Source organism: Oncorhynchus tshawytscha, linkage group LG09 (genome assembly GCF_018296145.1).
Source record: "Oncorhynchus tshawytscha isolate Ot180627B linkage group LG09, Otsh_v2.0, whole genome shotgun sequence".
In the NCBI taxonomy this organism is placed as follows: domain Eukaryota; kingdom Metazoa; phylum Chordata; class Actinopteri; order Salmoniformes; family Salmonidae; genus Oncorhynchus; species Oncorhynchus tshawytscha.
Window position 1 is genome coordinate 76,755,514 of NC_056437.1, and position 7,279 is coordinate 76,762,792.

Here is a 7,279-nt window from a genome sequence, read left to right on the forward strand (position 1 = left end):
GTCAACTTAGTGTATGTAAACTTCTGACCCACTGGAATTGTGATAAGTGAAATAATCTGTCTGTAAACAATTGTTGGAAAAATGACTTGTGTCATGCACAAAGTAGATGTCCTAACCGTCTTGCCAAAAGTATAGTTTGTTAACAATAAATTTGTGGAGTGGTTGAAAAACGAGTTTTAATGACTCCAACCTAAGTGTATTCAACTTCAGACTTCAACTGTACATTTAGGAGTGTGTAATTGTTTGTCCATTCTGGATGGGGTTGTGGTGCAGTGGTGGACGTTGCATGATTCCAGTGGTTGAGTATGACTACCATCATATGGTAGTACTAGAAGCACACTCACTTTCCGTTTACTCTACTCAAATTACTGCTTGACACTAATTGTTTTAGAGAGCATTAATACCATTCCTGTTGTATTCATCTAAACTAATAACTTTTTAACATTTTATTTCTTGGTGCTTGTATGATATGACATGTTTTGGTGGACATTTGACATGATTAAACATGACAATTTAATGGAGTCATTTTTAAAGGTTTTGAGGATTCATTCATTTTGCTTTGAAATGGTGAATTCCTATGTCAAATTGAGGCATTTAATTTCAAATTGTCTTCAAAGGTTTTGAGGATTCGTTCATTTTGCTTTGTGAATATCTACATTTGTTCATTTTTATACTGAATTATGTGATATATTGTACCTGTACTAGAAATGTATGTAGATTCATTTGCAAAATTGTATATTTGTGTGTTGTAGAAGAAAATCTGGGGATTCAAATAAGGAGATATGTAGTTACAGCTACATGCACAGTATCTCAAATGTAGCTGATTGATTTTTAGTGACATAGTCCAGCTTTACATCTTAACAGCTGAACACAAAGAAAGATAGAGCCTGCAACAAGCCAATACACTATGCTGACCGTATAGCACAAACTGTGTTATTTGTAGATGTGGCATATTTCTATAGTTATATTGTGGCTTGTCATCCTGGCATAGTCATTGCCTTGCTCAAGTTCTATGACTTGCAGTGTCTGACTTCCCTGTAGATGTAGCACCATACATATAGATCTATGTGCCTTCAACTAAACAGATATGGCTGCTGCTTGTTGCATTTTTTTGGTGTTCTTGTGATGAAACGGTTTCAGGCGATACAGCTGTATGAGCCTGTAGTCTAGGAGGTTTTTATTCCCACTGGCTGATATACAGAGCTGTAAATGTATGACATTTCTTTGCATTCTCAATGGTTCGTCAAGTATTTTTAAGGAGACCTAATTGTTATTAAACCATTATTAAAACCCAACTGTTCAGCAATTACAATGTATGTTAAATCCATATATTGATACATTTAATCTATAAATATTAAGTACATTATGATTAGACTTGGTTGTTATATGGTCTGTATTATGTGTGTGTGTTCTAATTTTTTCCCAGGAGGAATAAACTAAATGCTTCTTAACCATTTTACTTATGCAATATCTTGAGACATTGCATCTTTAACCTAATGTTATCTTTTGCTTGTGAGTTTTGTTGTAGAGGGGTGTAAAACGATTCAAACTGCTTTGGATTAATACTGTTCATGTCATGTGTCTTTGACTAACGATGTGCCATGTTAACTTTGATGATACACCTGTGCCTTGTTCCTGTTTCTCACTAGTATTGACCTGGTATCCAGGACAACCCCACATTTAGTGATTCATAACTCTATCAATATCGGTCTGTCCCTGTGTACAGATGTAGGATCTTCATTTGCTCAATCTTCTGTTACTGAGAATATTCCTGCACAGCAGGAAATGCAAACTTGTAGTGTATTCAAGGTTTAAAAAGGCTTCTAAAGTTTGTAATTTCCACTTTAAAATATCAGACTAGATTTGTCCTAACGAAAAATGTATCAACCCCTACAAAAATGTCAATTTATTATAGTCCGATCACACAATTTAAATTTCCTGTTGCTGCAGGATTATTTTCCTGCTGTAGCGAACTGGCTCAGATTAAGATCCTACACGTGTAGCCTACAGCCGCATGTGAATAACAATTAAATAAATGTAATGTTGAACACTTCTGTTTTTAACTGCATGTCTCATGCTTGACTTCCATTGACATGTGAGGACCATTTAGGGTGAATTCGGAAAAAGTGGGACACTTTGCATTTCCGTCTTCTGTAACCTCTTTCGACATCTATCCAACACATGATACATTTCTGAAATCCTCCAGATGTTTCCTAATCACACAAAAACACTACTGTTGATTTTATATTCACAGGAGGCATGACCATATTTTTAGTTCGCATTTGGTCGACTATGACACCTAATTGTACTTCAACGACGATTCAATTTTGTGTGCTTAGGAAACATTTGAGGATTTCAGAAATGTATCATGTTGGGCCAATATGTTGTATAGATGTCTAAAGAGGTTACAGAAGATGACAACGCAAAACGTGTTCCGCTTTCTGAATTCACTCAAAGAACAGTACTACAAGACATAATTAACAGGATACAGAACTACAAGAACCAGAGCCTAACCTAAATACAGGTGGTCCCTAATGTAAATCTTTCCTCCATTAGTAAAGCCTACTCCATTCTGTCCTACTTTAGCTAGCTATGGTTGGTAATGCGGGACAACAACAAAAATGATAGATAATACAATTACAAAATTGAAAGATATTGGCAACATTATGTATTTTGATGCACCAGTACATAATATTCACATTTACATCAACATTTGACACAGTGCATGATGTATGACAGTTTTACTAATTTAACAACAAAACAGAGAATCTATGTCACTGATTTTACCGTGTGCTTCCCGAGGTGAGCTTCCTGTTTGAAGCTTTCTCTGCCCCTCACTGATGTCACCAAATAAGTGGTGATTTTGATCAGGCTTTTAGTAACAATAGTTTAAGATGTTCTCTTGTCAGACCAAGAAATAAAAGCATCAGGATTAATCTGTCCCAGATTATATCATGTCCAACTCTTTCCCGAATTCACCCTATGCATAGTCCTACAGGTTGAAATGAAATGTGTATATATTATATATACAGTACCAGTCAAAGGTTTGGACACACCTACTCATTCAAGGGTTTTTATTTATTTGTACTATTTTCTACATTGTAGAAACTATGAAATAACACACATAGAATAATGTAGAAACCCAAAAAGTGTTAAAAAAAATCAAAATAGATTTTAGATTCTTCAAAGCAGCCACCCTTTGCCTTGATGACAGCTTTGCACACTTTTGGCATTCTCTCAACCAGCTTCACCAGGAAAGCTTTTCCAACAGTCTTGAAGGAGTTTCCACATGCTGAGCACTTGGCTGCTTTTCCTTCACTCTGTGGTCCAGCTCATCCCAAACCATCTCAATTGGGTTGAGGTCTGATGATTGTGGAGGCCAGGTCATCTAATGCAGTACTCCATCACTCTCCTTCTTGGTCAAATAGCCCTTAAACAGCCTGGAGGTGTGTTGGGTCATAGTCCTGTTTTAAAACATGATAGTCCCACTAAGTGAAACCAGATGTATTGCTGTATTGCATTACTATCTACTCCTTCTGTTCATGATGCACTTTGATGAATGAAAACAGACCACGGAAATTCTGATGTGCTGAATACCATAATACATTTGGTTAAGCTTGAGGTTAGTCCTACTATAACAACCATGATAACAATGATAAGTAACAAATAATTATCCACACTGTCACACTACAGAATGCTGTGTCTTTGTTAGATCTAGTTAGATGTATTTCACCATTCCCATGTTCTTGAAAAAAAAATGAGATTTTTGGTTCCAACCGTCGTGTCTTTGTGAGATCGCAGAGTAGGTGAACGCATGATCTCCACATTGTGTGGTTCGCTCATAGAGGAGGTGTGATGGTGTATTGCTGCAGAATGCTGTGGTAGCCATACTGGTTAAGCGTGCCTTGAATTCTAATTAAATCCCTGACAGTATCACCAGCAAAACACCATCACACCTCCTCTATGAGCGAACCACACAATGTGGAGATCATGCGTTCACCTACTCTGCGATCTCACAAAGACACGACGGTTGGAACCAAAAATCTCAAATTTGGACTCATGAGACCAAAAGACAGATTTCCACCGATCTAATGTCCATTGCTCGTGTCTCTTGTTCCAAGCAAGTCTCTTCTTATTGGTGTGCTTTAGTTGGGGCTTCTTTGCACTTTGCAGCAATCCGGCCACAAAGGCCTGATTCACGCAGTCTCCTCTGGACAGTTGATGTTGAGATGTGTCTGTTACTTGAACTCTGTGAAGCGGCAGGTAGCCTAGTGGTTAGCGTGTTGGGCAAGTAACTTAAAGGTTGCTGGATCGAATCCCTGAGCTGACAAGGTAAAAATCTGTCATTCTGCTCCTGATCAAGGCAGTTAACCCACTTTTCCCCTGTAGGCTGTCATTGTAAATAAGAATTTGTTATTTACTGACTTAGTTTACTGCCTAGTTAAATATAAAAAGCATTTCTTAATGCTGCAATTTATAAGGCTGGTAACTCTAATGAACTTATCCTCTGTAGCAGTGCTACCTCTGGGTCTTCCTTTCCTGTGGCGGTCCTCATGAGAGCAAGTTTCATCATATCGCTTGATGGTTTTTGTGACTGCACTTGAAGAAACTTTCAAAGTTCTTGAAATTTTCCACATGGACTGACCTTTATGGCTTAGAGTAATGATGGACTGTCGTTTTTCTTTGCTTATTTGAGCTGTTCTTGCTTTAAGATGGACTTGGTCTTTTACCAAATAGGGCTATATTCTGTATACCAATCCTACCTTGTCACAACAAAACTGATTGTCTCAAACACATTAAAAAGGAAAGAAATTCCACAAATGAACTTTTAAGAAGGCACACCTGTTAATTGAAATGCATTCCAGATGACCACCTCATGAAGCTGGTTGAGAGAATACCAAGTGTTTGCAAAGCTGTCATCAAGGCAAAAGGTGGCTACCTTGAAGAATCTCAAATATAAAATATATTTGGATTTATTTAACACTTTTTTGGTTACTACATGATTCCATATGTACTATGTCTTAGTTTTTATGTCTTCACTATTATTCTAAAAATTGTATTTTATTTTTTATATTTCACCTTTATTTAACCAGGTAGGCAGGTTGAGAACAAGTTCTCATTTACAACTGCGACCTGACCAAGATAAAGCAAAGCAGTGTGACAAAAACAACCATACAGAGTTGCACATGGGTTAAACAAACGTACAGTCAATAACACAATAGAAAAAACCCACAATAGAAACATCTATATACAGTGTGTGCAAATGTAGTAAGATTAGGAAGGTAAGGCAATAAATAGGCCATAGTGGCAAAATAATTACAATTTAGCATTGTGCAAATAGCATTGTGCAATTTAGCATGTGAAAGTAGAGATACTGGGGTGCAAAAGAGCAAAAATAAAACATTTGGGGAATGAGGTAGTTGGGTGGGCTATTTACAGAAGGGCCGTGTACAGGTGCAGTGATCGGTAAGCTGCTCTGACAGCTGATGCTTAAAGTTAGTGAGGGAGATATAAGTCTCCAGCTTCAGTGATTTTTGCAATTCGTTCCAGTCATGTGCTGCAGAGAATTGTAAGGAAAGGCGACCAAAGGAAGTGTTGGCTTTGGGGAAGACCAGTGAAATATACCTGCTTTAGCACATGCTACGGGTGGGTGTTGCTATGGTGACCAGTGAGCTGAGATAAGGCGGGGCTTTACCTAGCAAAGACTTATAGATGACCTGGAGCCAGTGGGTTTGGCGACTAATATGAAGCGAGGCCCAGCCAACGAGAGCATACAGGTCGCAGTGGTGGGTAGTATATGGGGCTTTGGTGACAAAATGGATGGCACTGTGATAGACTACATCTAATTTGCTGAGTAGAGTGTTGGTAGCTATTTTGTAAATGACATCGCCGAAGGCAAGGATCGGTAGGATAGTCCGTTTTACGAGGGTATGTTTATCAGCATGGGTGAAGGAGTCTTGCTTGCGAAATAGGAAGCCAATTCTAGATTTCATTTGGGATTGGAGATGCTTAAAGTGAGTCTGGAAGGAGAGGTTACAGTCTAACCAGACACTTAGGTATTTGTAGTTGTCCACAAATTCAGAACCATCCAGAGGTCAGAACCATCCAGAGTAGTGATGCTAGTCGAGCGGGCAGGTGCGGGCAGCGATCGGTTGAAAAGCATGCATTTAGTTTTACTAGCATTTAAGAGCATTTGGAGGCCAAGGAAGGAGTGTTTTAAGGCATTGAAGCTTGTCTGGAGGTTTGTTAACACAGTGTCCAAAGAAGGGCCAGAAGAATACAGAATGGTGTCGTCTGCGTAGAGGTGGATCAGAGACTCACCAGCAGCAAGCAACATCATTGATGTATACAGAGAAGAGAGTCGGTCCAAGAATTGAACCCTGTGGCACCCCCATAGAGACTGCCAGAGGCCCAGACAACAGCCCCTCCGATTTAACACACTGAACTCTATCAGAGAAGTAGTTGGTGAACCAGGCGAGGCAATCATTTGAGAAACCAAGGCTGTCGAGTCTGCCGATGAGTATGTGGAGATTGACAGAGTCAAAAGCCTTAGCCAGGTCAATGAATACGGTTGCACAGTATTGTTTCTTATCGATGGCGGTTAAGATATAGTTTAGGACCTTGAGCGTGGCTGAGGTGCACCCATGACCAGCTCTGAAACCAGATGGCATAGCGGAGAAGGTATGGTGGGATTCAAAATGGTCAGTAATCTGTTTGTTGACTTGGCTTTCGAAGACCTTAGCAAGGCAGGGTAGGATAGATATAGGCCTGTAGAAGTTTGGGTCAAGAGTGTGTCCCCCTTTGAAGAGGGGGATGACCGCAGCTGCTTTCCAATCTTTGGGAATCTCAGACGACATGAAAGAGAGGTTGAACAGGCTAGTAATAGGGGTGGCAACAATTTCGGCAGATCATTTTAGAAAGAGAGGGTCCAGATGGTCTAGCCCGGCTGATTTGTAGGGGTCCAGATTTTGCAGCTCTTTCAGAACAACAGCTGACTGGATTTGGGAGAAGGAGAAATGGGGAAGGCTTGGGCGAGTTGCTGTGGGGGGGTGCAGTGCTGTTGCCCGGGGTAGGGGTAGCCAGGTGGAAAGCATGGCCAGCCGTAGAAAAATGCTTCTTGAAATTCACAATTATAGTGGATTTATCGGTGGTGACAGTGTTTCCTATCTTCAGTGCAGTGGGCAGCTGGGAGGAGGTGTTCTTATTCTCCATGGACTTTACAGTGTCCCAGAACCTTTTTGAGTTTGTGTTGCAGGAAGCAAATTTCTGCTTGAAAAAG